Source organism: Lygodium microphyllum, chromosome 16 (assembly GCF_053477565.2).
Source record: "Lygodium microphyllum isolate KBCC chromosome 16, Lygodium_microphyllum_v1.1.10, whole genome shotgun sequence".
Lineage (NCBI taxonomy): Eukaryota > Viridiplantae > Streptophyta > Polypodiopsida > Schizaeales > Lygodiaceae > Lygodium > Lygodium microphyllum.
This window is the reverse complement of record NC_141150.1, coordinates 80,787,759-80,804,370: the sequence shown is the minus strand read 5'-3', so window position 1 is coordinate 80,804,370 and position 16,612 is coordinate 80,787,759. Positions and strand designations below refer to the sequence as shown.

The 16,612-nt window shown below is 44.1% G+C and overlaps 1 long non-coding RNA gene across 1 annotated transcript; it reads left to right on the top strand.

Annotated features, from left to right (window-relative positions):
- Positions 1 to 10,133: 10,133 nt before the first annotated feature.
- On the top strand, positions 10,134 to 16,182 carry LOC148023032 (uncharacterized). The gene is made up of 4 exons (XR_015693602.1): positions 10,134 to 14,978; positions 15,077 to 15,114; positions 15,250 to 15,427; positions 15,528 to 16,182. It is a non-coding gene; the product is annotated as an uncharacterized LOC148023032 (long non-coding RNA).
- Positions 16,183 to 16,612: the final 430 nt, after the last annotated feature.

Here is a 16,612-nt window from a genome sequence, read left to right as displayed (position 1 = left end):
GGTTAAATCCATATGGGGGCCGCTCTTACGCACTCCTCGGCAAGTGCAGGGCCGCCGTTTCTATCGAGACTGAAACTGTACCAATGATCTTCTACGTGCTGCTAAACACCAAGGACACATGCACATAGACGCTGCTAGGGCGAACCTTCAAGAAGCAAACTCGTTGCCACGTCGATTATGAGTCGCAGCACGTTCACCTCGCCATAGGAAACATCCGCATTGATACACCTTTCAGCAAGGGTTGCGCAATGGAACAATCCGCACGACCATCGATAGAACTATTAGCATCCGAATCTAAGGAGAAGGGTAGTGCCTGGCCACCACCCACCACCTCTCAAGAACCATTACTCGTGGTGACAAAAGCTAAGGCTCAACAGCCTAGTTTCCAATGGAGGCCTAAGCAGTCGCAACCGCCGCCTAGGAGTCATCACACATGACCTCATAAGACCCGAAGCTCTAAACTTAAGACGCCTTACAGAAATCAGGGCATGATCCGGAGAAGGTGGGTCTCCAAAGCCCTCCTGCAAGTGCAAGGCTACTATGAGGGAAAGACCTGGTTATATATCCCTAAAGCCCACATGGCCAAGACCGCCACTCGTATGCTACCCCCGAGCTTGATCACTCCCCGCCCCATCAAACCTCAAAACCATGAGCTGCAGTACTCCCTAGGGCCACATCCATCAAGTCCATTTACACGTATGCCCGAGAGACTCGAACAAGCCTATCGGCCCAAACGACAGACACCATTGCATGACCCATCACCTATTAGAGTCCATCCGACTACAATGATCCACTTTGAAGGCAGCAGCCCATCAGAAGTAGCTGCTGCTCCCCCAGCCCTAAGCCAGAAAGCCCAACCGCAACCTAAGGCACATCTGCAACCACAACTATCCACTATCAAAGGCTTTAGTGCCATCAAACCCCAACCACCAGCACGTCAAACCCTCCTACGAGCGGAAGTCATTTTTGACACTGGCCTCAGATCTAGCCGAAGATACAAGGGATGACATGGTTGATTGCATTAGACGGCTCGATGCCACCTTCAGAGAGCTAGCTCTGAGCTATGACCGCTTGGACTTAGGCTTGTTGCCCGAGCCTTTTGCAATCGAAATTCGCACGATGCCTTGTTCTTGGGAGATGTTTGAACTTGCCTTTGCAAAGGCAGCAAACTCCGCTGTTGTATTGCTCGACAGCGAGGTCTCTAAAGAGCAAGCCCTCAAACAGCGCCTCATAACATCATATGATCAGCGAACCACTTTTGCCATCACCGACCAAGAAATTACAGAATTATCCCAACTTGTTGGGACTGAATCCCCATTCTTGCGGCACTGGTACACTCTTAGGTTGCAATGGGAAGTAGAGGGATGTCGAGTCATGACCAACGCGGAGCAGCGCTGCATAATCAAAACAATGGAGTACGACCCCACTTATATCGTGCCAACCTTGTATAGAGTGTTAACCACTCTTCGCAACCGCCCCCTGGAAGAGCACATCAAGGGACATCCTTACCTCGATCGCCTACTGACTGAGGAGGAGCTACACATTGCTAGCCGCGGTGCCTTCGATGACTTCCTATAACAGATGTTCTCACTTACATAACACACGTTGGCACTCGCCCTTTTGATCTCGATCGCACAGCTTAGTTAGAGTACAACCCCGATTTTTACACTTGGTTCCTACACCGATGACTCCTAAGACCCATTGCTGAAGGTCCTCAACCTCCCACACCTTCAATCCTAGTAAGGATTCTTCTCAAGCTAGGAAGGGAAGGGGAGTGAGATGAATCAAGAGATCAAACTAAACCAGTGAAAATCAAGCAAAACGCATAAGCGCATAGACAACGAGTGAGGTAGGAAGATGTCAAGAGAAATTTAAAATAAAAGGCAAAAAGTTAAAGCTAAAAAGGAAGGCTCCACATTGGATAGGATTTTAAGGCTTTCATTCAATAAACACATAGAGTCTTTCCTTTTTAGTCTACGATTTTTTTTGTATGATTAATTTGAAAGAACTAATGGAAACTGGGATTTATGACATGAACAAAAGATGTCGCAACAAGACCGTGCCCACGGACTTCCATTCATGGAAGAGGAAAGAGCACAGTACAACATCACTTTGGAGAGCCGCGCCTACAACTAGTTAAAGTTCCGAACCATTCACAACATAGAAGGTTTGGTGGCCAAGGAGGAGGCAGCCAGAAGAGTCGTTGAAAATTGCAACTTCACCAAGTACATGGAAAGATTCGCACAAGAACCCGACCACACAAAGTGTGTGGAATTTCTCAGGTCTTACGACTCCGACAACGAGTGTGGCACAGTCACAATAGGAAGGGGACAAAACACCAAGTAGGTGCTGGTTCGCTTGGCCCCTGCCTTGGTGGAGAAGGCATTGGGACTGGAGCCGAAAATAGAAAAGAAGTAGACGAGAGATGTGTACGCCATGCTAAGGATGAGAAAGGAGGATGTGGTGACAAATGACAACATCAGCATTCAGGACATCCCTGATGTAGAAACTAGATTGCAGGCAAAATTGGTACACGCACTCTTCTCCAGCCAGTGCTACAACGCATTGATGCACCGAATCAGTGTGCTTGTGTTGGAGAACGTAGCGGCTCATATGCTGCATGAAGTTGATTGAAACGGCTGTGTGTGCAAAACTATCGACCAGGCAGCTAAAGCACTGGTTTTAGGAAGTACGCCCGCAGGAGGAGAGTCTTTAGCGTCTAGGGCCACAGAAATAAAGAAGGCCTCATCCAAGGCCTCGTTCCTTGCCTATGGAAGCGTTTTAACTACGCTCATCCAGGAGGCAGTGAAAGAGACGCAGGATGCAGAAGAAGGGGAAGGGGAAATGCCCGATAGGTCACCCCCTCATCAGTACCAAGAGAGGTCCAGCGACATGACTGAGACCGATAAGGAAGGACAGGGGCAAGAAGAGCAATCAAGCAAAAAGCAGGTCAAGGAACCCAAGAAGAAGATAGTGAAGAAGAAAAAGAATCTGGATGAAGGCAGCAGGAAGGAGAAAGAGGATTTGGAAAAAGCAAAAAGACAATCCCTCAAGGAGGCCGAGGAGAGGGAGAAGAAGAGGAAACATGAAGAAGAAGAAATAACAGAACAAGTCAAGAGGGCTAAAAAGACGTCAAAACAGGAGGCTGAGAAGAGAAAAAGAGCAGGAAGAAAAGGAGAAATTGGAGGAAGAATACAGGAAGGTCGAAAAAAAACGGCAAAGAAGAGCTGCGGAGGAAGAAGAGGAACTAAGAAGAAAGGAGGAGGAGGACTTGGCCGAAGCCACAGGCTGGTCCATTGAGCAACAGTGCAGGGCTGATGATCCAGGAGCCTGGAGCCAACTGAGGGAAGAAGGGCCTAGCTCTAGCACGCAAGTACCAAAAGTCGCGCCGCCCGTGGTCCTGGAAGGCAAAGGCAAGGCCCCCCTCCATCCTATCCCCACCCTCATAGCACCCTCCACCGAACCAACTATACTCACCCTTAGCATCCTGACCAGCATAGAAGTTTTCAACTTCATGTCCTGGATGCAATACTTCATCAGTAAAGAAATGGCCCAGGGGAAGAGCACAGAAACAGTGGCCATGGGGCAAAAGAGGCCAGCCATAGATGTTGAGTCGAGGCTGGACCAGAAGCGTCCACGAGTGGAGACCTCGACCACCCCAACCCACACAACAATGACACCACCAGCCAGTTACGACAAGTACGTTGTCAAGCTGCTCTCCCAATTGGAGAGGGCAAAGGAGGAAAAGAGAATGATAGTGGTTGAGTTGGTGGCAAAAAAGGAGTTAGTAGCCGCCTTCCAACTGGAGAAAACCCACATAATAGCCATGCAATAACGACAAATCTTTGACCTCAAGTAGGAATTGAAAGCCAAGGAAGACATTGAAGAAAGCTACAAATAGCGGCTTGAGGAGGAAAATCAAGAACTAGTGCAGATGCAGCAGGAATACAAGCTCCTCTTGATGCAACATGGGGAACTGGAGGCGAAAACCACCAACATCGAGCAAATGATGGAGGAACTAAATGCCAAAGAAGAGGAGAGAAGACAAAAGAGGGAGCAGCAACAAAAAGAGATCGAGTCTATGACCGATCAACTGCATCTCGGAAGGAAAGAGCACAAGGATATGAGTAGAGAACTCAGAGCCCAGGAGTAGAAGCTCATAACCCTAGCACAGAAGCAGGGGAGAGAGCATGGAAGGAATGAACAAAAGGGTAGAGGAATGGGCCGTACAGAACGAGAAACGGGTGAAGGCACTGGCACGGCGCCTCGCTTTGGTGGAAAAAGAAAAAATCCTGGTAGAAAGTAAAGCAGATACTGTCCAGATAGCCTTTTGTACCTAGCAACAGGCCTTCCTCAACACTTTACTGGATACGACCCGACCAGAGGGAAAGGAGTTGTTGGAGGTGATGCAGAAGAAATTGAGCATCTCACGCAGGGCCCTGCATGCGGGGCTACAGATACCACCCCAATTTGCGGAGGTTAGGTTGGGCTTAGAAGAACAACGAAAGTACCTACTATTGGCTGGCCTAACCCCCCAAGAGTTGGGCGCACTCGGCTTTGTGGAAGGAGCGCAACTAGACGACTGGCAGGGGGAGGAGGCTGACATTGAATTTGTCATAAGGAGAACCACCGAAGAGATAATCCCACAACCCCCCTCGCCGCATGATCAAGAACATCAACAGATTGACCTGCCCTTGGACAGACAAACCGCGCTCAGGGAGTGACGTAGGAAATTAGTTGAAGAAACCAGGAGGCAGTTAAGAGCCAAACCAGTCGTGCGGCCGTCCATACCCCTCCCACCGTGCCTCGATGACCTCCTTGCGGGATTCCACACGGAGTTGGTGATTTGGGAATGGCAAGAAAACAAAAAGGACCCTTTCACCTTCAGCTTCCTCATGCCTAACAGCCTAAGGAGGGTCCTACTAATTAAGGTAATGGAGGAGGTGATCGCGACTGGCGGCCGACTGGGCCAAAAATGGCTGGAAGAAAGAGAGAAGACCCCCACTCTGTGGGGCACAAAGGAAGCAGAGTTTTGGCAAGACAAGGTGTTTGAAGTACCACATACTGTACAGGGCTATAATTGCCAACCTCTTTGGAGGAGGCGAGTGTGCGATATTAGCATGCTCGCCTAGATGGCGCTTTGCAACACCCTACCCTATGAGAGGAACGACCCCGCATTCATGGCGTATCCTCGTAGGGTAGGTGTGGATTTTGTTGCCACTCTCCATGGGCGGCATGGTTTCCCCATCATCTACAACTCCAACGCTGCCTCCTTCGAGTATGTTCTCCTTTTTGACTTAGGAAGCCTAAATGATTCCATGACACGCTTTCTCGCGGACTTCTCCTATCCCGATCCCACCTTTATAACTACCTATAATTATCTTAGGCTACTTAAGCTATTACTCAATCAAGACCTGACCCCACAAGAGCGTGGCTTGCCTCCCCTCTTTTTTGACCCCAACGCTATTGATAGTTGCGCCATGGCGCGCCTAATGATGAGAACTAGCCTTCTTTCCTCCTTTTGCCTAGCTCTCCTAGAAGATATGAACGACAGCTAGTTTACTAGGTGCAACCATCCCTTCCTCTCCACCACCTCTCTCCATGTCCACATGAACCTCAAAGGGTACATGCAAAGCTGTCAATTTTCGAGTAAGTCCATCTGACCCCCTTCTTCACCTCAATCAGACAAGAAAGATTAGGTACAGGCTGTCGTCCTCTTAGTATAATGCAAAAAAAAAAGCACACCAAACAGACAGATCCTTATGCATGGAATAAACAAAATAACTCACTTCCAGAACCACTCAACACCACATAAAGCACAATCACCGCACCTAGGGATCCTCAAGTTAGGCGTGCCCGGTGGCTTCGGTTGGCTGGCTCCATTCCTAACCCCCTAGCGCTTTTTGCTCCCCCACTTCATGCTTAGGGCCTATCAAGGGTAGGACATACCTAGGGAGGCTACTCACCTATGGTTAGACCTGTCACCCTGAGCCACTTGCACTGTATACTAAGATAGACACCCCCCTCCTTAGGTGGAGCAATATCCCTTGTCCTTCCAAACACCACCAACGCGCCCACCCACCGACTTCGGAGGCCCTCGTCAACCACTAGCTATCCGTTACTTCTCCAACCAACCTTACTACCATGCTTCCACGAGCACCCGAGTCTACATGCTGCCCTGCCCTCACATGACTGCTCCGCCAACTACCTCTTAAAGCAACAGTTGACAAGAGTGCCATGGGATTGGCACCCGTCTCGGAGGGGGGTAATGTTAACCCCAAGCCGAGAAGGCGGAAGGACGAATGAAAAAGCAGAAAGAAGATGGAAAAGGAGCAAGGACACGTAGGCAGTCTCCAAAGCTAAGCTGGGGCCAAAAGCGTAGTTTTAAATAAAAGGCACCTCAAAAACTCAAAAAACTCTTGTAAAAAAGCGCCAAGCTCCCTCTTGTGCCATCTGTAAAAGAATAGTCGAATATAGGCCTAGGGTATGAAGCAAAAAGAGGGGATTAGAAAAATGGACCTTGCCACAATGGCTGGTCATGTAAAAAAGGATGGGTGCCCATGGGGTTTTGGGGTTTGTATATATAAAGTTCAAAAAGTGAATGGAAGCTCATTCTTTGGTGCCCAACAAGAGCTCTTCTCTTCTTCTCCTCTCCTTGCTTGTGTGTGCTCTTGAGAGAGAGATGAGTGAGTGGGAGTGAGGGATCAAGGGGGTAAAGCTCTTCACTATCTTCTCTTCTCTTCTCTTTCCTTTTCTTGCGGGTGCGGCTATAGCGGTTGGAGCTTGGAGAAGGAGGAGGCTTGAGTATGCTTGAGCTAGCATCTAGGATTGTGGAGCTATCGGAGTGTGAAAGAGAGGAGGCAACTCATGTCGGTATCAAGGTAAGCTCACTACACTTGTAGGATCGAGGGTGCGTTGGCTATGTGAGACGTAGCCATTAGAGCTCGTTTGGAACGCTTGAAATAATAAGCGGTCGGTGGGTCTTGGCGGTTGAGCGAAAGCTCCCACAAAGAGACATTCAGTCCAGTTGCTAAGATGGCAACTCTTAGATGCTTGATCCAGCTATTGACTGTAAGTGGATTTACAAAGTCAAGGATAATACAAATGGTTTGATTAGCATGTATAAGGCTAGGTTGGTTGCAAAAGGCTATGCTTAGACATATGGCATAGATTATGAAGAGACATTCAGTCTAGTTGCTAGGATGGCAACTCTTAGATGCTTGATTGCCTTGACAATAGCCAAAGGTTGGAGTTTGCAATGAATGAATGTTAATAATGCCTTCTTGCATGGTGAATTGCAAGTTGAGGTGTATATGGAGTAACCAATAAGTTATAAGGATTTAGAGTATCCCACATATGTGTGCAGGTTAAAGAAGGTGCTCTATGGGTTCAAGTAAGCACTTACAGCATGGTCTAACAAGATCAGAGAGTAGCTTGTCAATATTGGCTTTTATATTCTGATGCTGATCACTCACTTTATGTGAGAAGGGGAGATCCATGTTTTGTCATCATAGTCATCTATGTAGATGACTTGATTATTACAGGTGACAATGACAATGGGATTACTGAAGTTAAGGGCTTCTTGAAGAAGAAGTTTGAGATGAAGGATTTGGATGAGTTGAGATACTTTCTTGGTATTGAGGTGATCAGATATGATGATGGTATATGGCTATCCCAAAGGCAGTATGGCTTGGATATGTTATCCAAGTATGGTATAACAACATATAAATCTCTTTAGTACCATTGGAGCAAAATGTGATGTTGAGCGCAAACGTTGGGGATGAGATAGAAGACCCTAATATGTTTAGGAGGATAGTAGGAAGTTTGATTTATATCACTATCACAAGACCAGGCTTGAGCTATGCTATTGGTCTTATTAGTCAATTAATGCTAATGCCTAGAAAGTCTTATTTGGATGCAATTAGACGCATATTGAGGTATGTGAAGTCCACTTTACATTTTGGACTTTTTTATGAGAAAGGAAAGGATGTATAGGTGTTTGGATACATAGATGCAAATTGGGCTGGTAGCGTGTTAGATAGAAGATCTACTAGCAGATTCATGTTTTCCCTTGGTAGTGCAACAATTACATGGAACAACAAAAAGCAATCTCTACAGTTGCTTTATCAAGTACAGAGGCTGAGTATAGAGGTACTGCTATGGTAGCATGTGAGGTGGTATGGTTGTAAAAGTTGCATTACATTTGAATGATGAGGAGAAGGTTCATCAATATGCCAACATGCCATTGGAAAAGTGATTGCAGTGATGGGTAAAGTAGCTCTATGATCAAAATAATCTTATACTTACATCTATTGAGAAAAAGGAGGATTGATTGAGGAGATCTCAAAGAATAGAGGAGCAAAGAAAGGCTTTTGCTCATATAGTCAATATGGTCTTGATGACTATAATTATGAGAGAAGTAAATAAGCCAATTGACTTGGAAGTAGCACTTGTAGATCTAGTATGGAGAGTAGCTATGTAAATCGAGTATGACAAATCTCTTATTTACAAGTAATAGATTGTGTAAATTACAACTACACCTTATATATGGATGGTATCTAAATTAATGCAATAAATCCAAAAAATATATTTGCAAACTTAAAATTGAAACTTTGACATTTCATTCTCGATTATCTTCATTGCCTCCTAAGGTTAACAATTACCCCCTCTTAGATGAGTGCCAATCCTCCCTGTATCATCAAAGGTAGCATACTATATAGCATACATTGTAGACACATAATGCTTGGGATGGTATTGATATGGTTCTTGGAAGAAGCGATGATCATTATTGGGGGTGAAGGTGAATGATGCATTTGAATTCTTTGGTATAGATGGTGATCAAGGTTGTGATTGTGACGAGGTTTTTTGAGGATTGCATCCGAATGGTAGTATACTTGACTATTGGTTCTTCCTTGTTGGGTGAAACTTGAAGGATTAGGAAGGATGGGTTGTTGTGGAATGTAGAAGGTGGAAGATTTATTATATAAGTGGAGATGATGGCCATGATTCTCCACAAACTTTAGTACCTGCAATTAAAGGTCCACATAAATTTACTTTCTAGGGTAATTATGAGTTTTCTATTCTCGTGCACATGACATATGTGGTTAGATTAAGAGATGGGTCAAACTCTAAGAAAGCTTAGAGTGCTATCCTACACTTGAGGAATCAATTGATGTATAGGCTATGATGCAATTTATGCGTGGGTACACATGCGCTCATATAGGCTAGTAAATACTTAGAAGATAGATTCATCAGGATTCTTCTTGTTGATGAAACAAGGGAACTTAGTTCTTTATGATAGAAAAAGTTTTGGTTGCCAAGGAAAAGGGATTAGGATGATGTTCATTGGGACAAATCGGTAGTATGATGGACAAAACTTGAGTCCCATCTAAGTAGTTTTAGAAGGTCACGGTCTTCAGTGGAACAATTTTTAACAAAAGTGTTTGTTGGTGTATTTGTAATCTCCTTCTTGAAGTCCATTCTTTGCTATACTTTCATGATTGATTTTCTAGCATTAGAGTGAGTTGAGTGCAAGGGAGAAAAGTGCAAGTGACTCAAGGAGACAATATAATCTTAGATGAGTCAAGATTTCCTAGGTATGTCCTTGATGGGTAGGGAGTGAATGTGGAGGAAGTTAGAAAGAGGGGCTAGGGGTGGATCTAGCCCAAGACAAGCCATTAGACATCATTAACTTGACAAATGCTAGGTGTGGTGTAGTGCTCGTGGATGCACATTTCTTTTCTTTTTATCTTCTTTTCTTATTTAATTATTTGAAATAAATAAACCTCGTTGACTTTTCCTCTTGCCCCAATCCAACCCAATCCAGCCTTCATAACCACCTGTAACTACCTTAGGCTTCTTAAACTCTTACTTAAGCAGGACCCTACCCCACAAGAATGTGGCCTCCCACCCCTCTTTTTTGATCCTAACGCCATCGATAGCTGTGCCATGAAGTGTTTGATGATGAGAGCTAGCCTTCTACATTCTTTTTGCCAAGAAAAATTACCATATGATTAGACCTTTAGCCTTACATGGATTGAAATAGAAGTTTATGAGAATGAAAGACGGACTAAGGATAATAAACTCGGCTATAGAGTTTGCACAATCATCATATAGTGAATATTGAGGCCATGATAACTAAAGCACAATGCTTATGTTGACAAAGGTGTTCCTGAAGAACTAGGTCTATTGGCGAAGACCTGAACCCTTCACAAAGCGAGAGGCAGAGAGATATGGATTGAGCAGACAGAGTGTATGAAGCCGACTGGCTGCTGTCAACGGATCTATTCCCCCTGACGCGGCGACCAGGATCGCATGCAAGAAAGTTCCTCCAAACGAATGCGATCGAACGAGATGACGATCCCCCTGCGTTCGTGCAACTGCAAGACTCGTCTGGCATGGCGACCATTGTTATGGCAGTGGGCACTTTGCAGAGTCTTGTCCACAGAAGCTTGCGGAGGAGAAGAAAGAACAAGATCAGAAGAAGGATGCTTGCGATAATCAGCCCCAACCCATATTGCCCATAGTGGTCAATCAGAACTCTGCGTAGGCGGTGGAGAAAGGCAAAGGAAAAGACTCTATCAGTCACCCCACCCCTCAGGCATCAAGGGCCGCTGCTGGCAATAAGGCCGACAATGCCAAGGACCAGCCTCAGAGATCCTGACAGCTCGGCTCCACCCAGAATAAGGAGAACATTCCCTCGAAACCTCAGGCAAAGAAGAACGGTGGTCTTAAGAAACTGGTTCGTAATCCGCTTGTCGATTGCAGCTACTGTGCACCTATTGGGGATCATGAACTGCTCCCTACACCTGATGTACTGTGCTGAGCAGAGCAATTGGATGTATAAGGTTAAAATGGTTTCCTGGAACGTTCGTGGCCTTGGCTCAGATATCCGGAAGCAAATCTATTATGGCATAATAAGAAGATATAAGCTGCATGTGCTGTCGCCTTGAAAGAAGTCAAACTGGATATCGCATCTGCAGGCAGAGGGGGACGATCTTACTGATAAAAAATGATCTCAAGCCTATATTTGCGTGGAGGTTTGGTGATGGAGGGGCAATTGAAGCACGCATCGATGCTTGGGGAGAACCCTTGTTGATCATGTCAGTATACGCCTCCACTATCTCAACACTGAGGGCTAATCAATGGGTGTAGCTCCAAGATAAACTCCACCAACAGCCAACCCTCCTCACTGGCGATTGGAATATGATACTTCTCCCCTTTGATCAGTCCCATGGCTCTCGTTGCATGGTCATGGAGGAGGTGGAAGCCCAGGATTCCCTGGAGCGGACCTATGAACTGAAATATGTGGCTTTGCTTGCCCTGGGTGACATCAGTGCCTCCTATACCTGGCATAATTGTCACATTGGCAGCACGTGGAGGGTACGCATGCTGGAGCACTTCTATGCGTCCCAGGGAGCGTGGTTGCTTTGTGGTTGTGTCACGTATTGCAGTCTTATCATAATTCCAGCCTCGGATTATGTCCCAACACTAACTACTTTCTGTGTGGTTGTCACAGGGTGCACTCAAAGAGCCCCACCACTCCATATCTCCAATCCCTAGCTGAGTCTCTGCTCCTTGAAGGCCTTTCTCCTTGGCGAAGGTTAAGTACACAGGTTTTGCCTTTCTCCTTGGCGAAGGTTAAGTACACAGGTTTGAAGATGAAGACAGGGAAAGCCCCTGGCCCTGATGGGCTCCCTGTTGAACAAGATGTGGGATCACTGCAGCCCCAACATGGTGGATATGACGAATGCTATTTGGAAATCTGGCTGCATTGCTACAAGAAATGAACCAAGGACTGATCAAATTGATTCCTGAGTCTCCAATGTGCACAAAGACATCTAACTAGCAGCCACTCAGTATGCTCAATTTCACCTAGAAAGTGATGTCCAAAGCATTAGCACCGAGGATTAAGAATCTGTTGGGAAAGATTGTGCACTCAAAGCAATATGGCTTCGTGCATGGCAAGAAAATCCAAGATACAGTGCTCAATTTGTCGTTTTGAATTGACTTAGCTCTGTCACACACACACACACACACACACACACACACACACACACATGACAGGATCAGCTTTGGCACTTCATCAGCCATATCCTTGAGGCCTTCCGCTTTGGCCCCATCTTTATAAGTATGGTGAATTGGCTTTCTACAAATGCTTTTGCTTCCATAAACATCAATGGCAACCAGTCTAGATCCTTTCCCTTGAAAAGGTCAAGTCACCAAGGCTGTCCTTTAGCTTCTTTATTTGTTGCACTAATTCCTGACCCCCTTCTTTGGAATATCGATAGGAGGATTCAGAATGGTGCCATCAAAGGGCTACCAATGTCGGGTGGGTCAACCAATGTCTCACAGTTATTTGCGGATGATAGCACTTGGAGTTGGCAACATACTGTTTCCTAGATTAGTTGGTCCTCCAACTTTAGAACAAATGGCGATGCTTCACTAATCACTAGCATTTGGCCCAATCCATTTACCTTTGACTCGCGAATTGCCCTTGTCTTGGTGGCTAAATACTCTCTTGCCAAGAGCATCTGCCTAAAAGGTCGAGAGCATCTGCCTAAAAGGTCGGAGGACTTAGTAGATTTTGCCAAATGCCTCTAGAGGTAGCTGATCTAATGTAGGAAGTGTGGCAAATTTTGCTCCCCCTCTTTGGCTATCTCCACACCCTCACTGACTATTGGAAGGGATGTTGCCCAATGGCTAGGCCTTCCACTTGGTAACCCGGGCTGAAGTGCGTTTGGAAGGCCACCCCTTCCTACAAACTTAACTTTTTTAGATGGAGACTACTTTCAAGAAAACTCTTGCTCAGAGCTAGGATATTCAAAAGAATTTGCTTGCCCCCTCTCCGTGTCTTTTGTAGGAGGCATGAACAAGATGAGAAGCACCTCTTCTAGGAGAGTGCCTAAAGATCAAGTCCATTTGGCACATGATCAAGAAGTGGCTCAAAGGAGCGAACCTAAGATCAGATTTCGGCTTTGCTACGGTCTTCTTTGGTAATCAAAGAAATCCGGATGATGCCTCGTAGAAACTGATTATGGTACTATATGTTGTGGCCTTGAAATTTATGTGGACCAAGAGGAATAAGATTGCTTTCAAAGTGAACTCCCAACTTTCCCTTGCTAAGAGTAGTAGCTCATTACTTGTTGATTGCATCTTGATGCTAAATTTTTTTGAAACTTGTCACTTCTAGATCTTCAAGCTTTTACTATATAGCTTGAATGAGTTGTTTATTGATATACAATTAAAGAATGTTGAGCTATGATACAATGTTACTCAACGCTAAAATTAGCCACTAATAGAAATTTGGATTATATTGAAGAGTTGAAAAATCATCAAGATGTGATGATATATTTAGGATTGAGATGCAAATAATTATGTCTAAAATTGTATTGCTTTGGCCTACTCAACTAGCAATATGCAACTCTTTCTCTATGAGGACTTTGTTGAATAGAGGGTATTGGAATAAGTACTTGATTAAGGGTCTTGCATGATGATTAACAATAGTTGGAGGGACATTGGATCCACATATGTTGTTTAGGGAAGGGGATGAGCAATAGCTATGAGAAACTAGGGCTAGGAGGCCATGAGGGGCATCCTCTTTCTTTTCTTCTTTTCCTTCTTTTGCATGTCATTTTCTTTTTCTCCTTCCATATTTCTCCTTTTCATGCACGTGTGGATCCTTACATACATCCATTAAAAAAAAAAAACGAGTGCACCAGGAGTGAGCCAACGAATGCTGCAATGTCCCACGGTCAGTGAGAACATAATATGGTTGGGAAAAGAGATTGAGCTTGAGTAGGTATACACAGTGTACTTTGTCTTGGTTTGTTCTTGGTATTTCCTTTTAATCTTATGGGAACACTTGGTGGTTTTAGATAATTTGGTACTCTGGAAACCCTTTTAGTACCATTTGGTGCTCCCTAGAATTCTTTGACTGATCTCCTTATTAAAAAGTTTATTAGTACAAACTTTGGCTCTTTTGGTGTTTCTTATATTCTTTGGTACATTTGGTCTTGTTTGATACATTTGGTTCTCTTTAGTGCATTAAATTTAGGGGTTGCATTTGGTGATTTTTGGTACTTTAGGATTATTGAACCTTTGGTGGAATATGTGCTTTATTGCTTCTTAATCATTTCAAAGCATTTGGTTGTACCTAAACTCTTGAAATCCTTTTAGTACCATTTGGTGTTTCTTGGTACTCTCTTTGGTTGTTCTGGTCAGTAACAAGCTTATTTGTATTGTCTCATGCTCTTTTTGGGATATTTTGGTGGTTCTTGTAATCTTTGGTACTTCAAGTATTTGGTAGAACTTGGTACATTCTTTTTGAACCTTTGGTACAATTGGTGTTTTTTGGTGGTTTTTGAAACCTTTGGTGGTATTTGAACTATTTTTGGGTTATTTTGGTGGTTCTTGTATTCTTTGGTATATTTTAAGCTCTTTGATACTTAAAGTATTTGGCAAAACTTGGTACCTTTTTTTTGAACCTTTGATACAATTGGTGCTTTTTAAAATCTTTGGTAGTATTTGAACCTTTGGTGCAGTTGGTGTTTTTTGATATGTCCTCTTAATCTTTTTGTAGCATTATGTATTTTTGAATATATTTATCACTTTTGAAACTGTTTTAGTGCCATCTGGAGCTTCTAAGTACTCTGTAGCTATTTTCATTACTAAAAAGCTAAATAATATTATCTTAGTCTCTTTTATGTATATTTTGATGGTTTTTGTACTCGATGTGCTTAAAGCTCTATGATATATGAAGTAGATTGTTGCATTTGGTACATTTAGTACCTCTTGGTTTCTTTGTACTAAATGTTTCCTTATACTCTTTGGTACCTTTGGTATTTATTGATACTTTCTTGTGCTATTTTTTGTACTAAGGTTCCCTTTGGTGTTGTTTGTAGCTATTGTTGGTATCATTTGGGGGACATTTGGTGCTCTTTGGTATATTTGATAAATTGGTGGTCATTGCAACAATGGTTGGTAATGATATAATGGTTGAAAGTTTTGGTACTTGTTGCTTGGTTTTTGTGATGTTTTTATAAGTCTAATTCTCTTTATTTCTTTCACTTGGCAGTCATAATATGACAAGCTAGAGGCCTCTCGCAATGAAGGGTAGGCCCACATGGACTTTGTCAACTAGATTATCATTGACATGAGGAATGGGAAGAGATTCACACTCTTTTCCATGCCAAATGTTGTAGAAAAATATGGGATCATCCATGTGTTTGGCATTTGCGTTGCATGTAGGAGTTGCTGGAAGTGGCACATGTTGTGGACAACTTTATGCTCGAGTATCGACATCAATACCACCCCCTTTGCTTTAGTGAAATTTTGTATAGCGGCAGGTTTTGTGTGAAAGAAGGATGGAGTGTTGAAGTACCTATAGTGGCAAAGACATGGATCACTGGGTACTATAGTGTGAAGAGTAAGTTGATACATTTATCCATCACAGTTATTTTACATGTGGATTACAATGCTGATTCGGTGTGCTCATGTGTTTGGGATTGCATATGATTATTGTGCAGATAAGGAACATGTAGTTGAGATCTTCGAAGATGGGAAGACCACTGTAGATAATGTGAAATATGATGGGTCAAGGTCAACAAAATCTGTTGGTTAGTCCCATGTTTGAGGAGTCACACAATATGGAGAAGGTGAGAGATATCCCATGAGACCTAGATCCGGGAGTTGGTGATACTAAACCTAAGAACATCGAGGATGACATGCCAGATGTGGAGTACCACTAGGGTTGAGGAAGACTCTTTGATTGATGAGGTGGTTCCACATGCCATTGGGATTGAGGGGAATCCAGATGCTATTGATACCAAAAGTGGGGAGGAGACTGCTGATGGACCGAAGAAGGGGGGCGAAAGGGTGGTAACAAGAAGGAAAAAGATGCCATGGAGGGCATGGTTTGTGACAATCATTGTAGAAAGTTGGTGGGCGAGGTTGTGAGGTCAGAGGTCTATGAAGAGACTGCTAAGGGAGTAAGTATAGACATAGGGACAACCGATGGTGTAGTTGATAGCCTAGATGGTGATATTGGAGGAGTTGCCAAGGCAGATATGCTGATTTGGAGATGGTTGGTACAATGGTAAAATCTTCAAGCGATTTCATCTTGTTGGAGCTATTTTTTAAGGTAGGGAGAAAGCACCCTTGTGGTCATTATAACAAGCCCCATGCTTGCAAACTGTAACTAGTGTAGCAACATTGTCATTGATATAATGCACATGGGGTTTTTTGTCTCATTTCATCACCTTCTATTTTATGAACCCGGACATTGTACCCTATTTTCCTTGTACACTCTTCTTGATCTTGGTATAGACATTCGATTTCAGAATATAATATCAAAGCTATGTTGGGTTTTATAATAGAGGTCTATTATCTAATACCAAGATGGAACGTTATTATAACCACACTTTGCATTGTGTGATTCTCACATTAGCAACCCATGAGGGTCACAACCAAGCAATAGGATAGAGCTTAACCATTGGGATGGGGCTCTCTCACTTAGTGGTGATTCATATGGGGTTCACACCACATGCAAGACATCACCAAAAGCGATAGTGGGCCACGACTCCCCTGGGAGGTGCCTCTTTTACATTGTGGT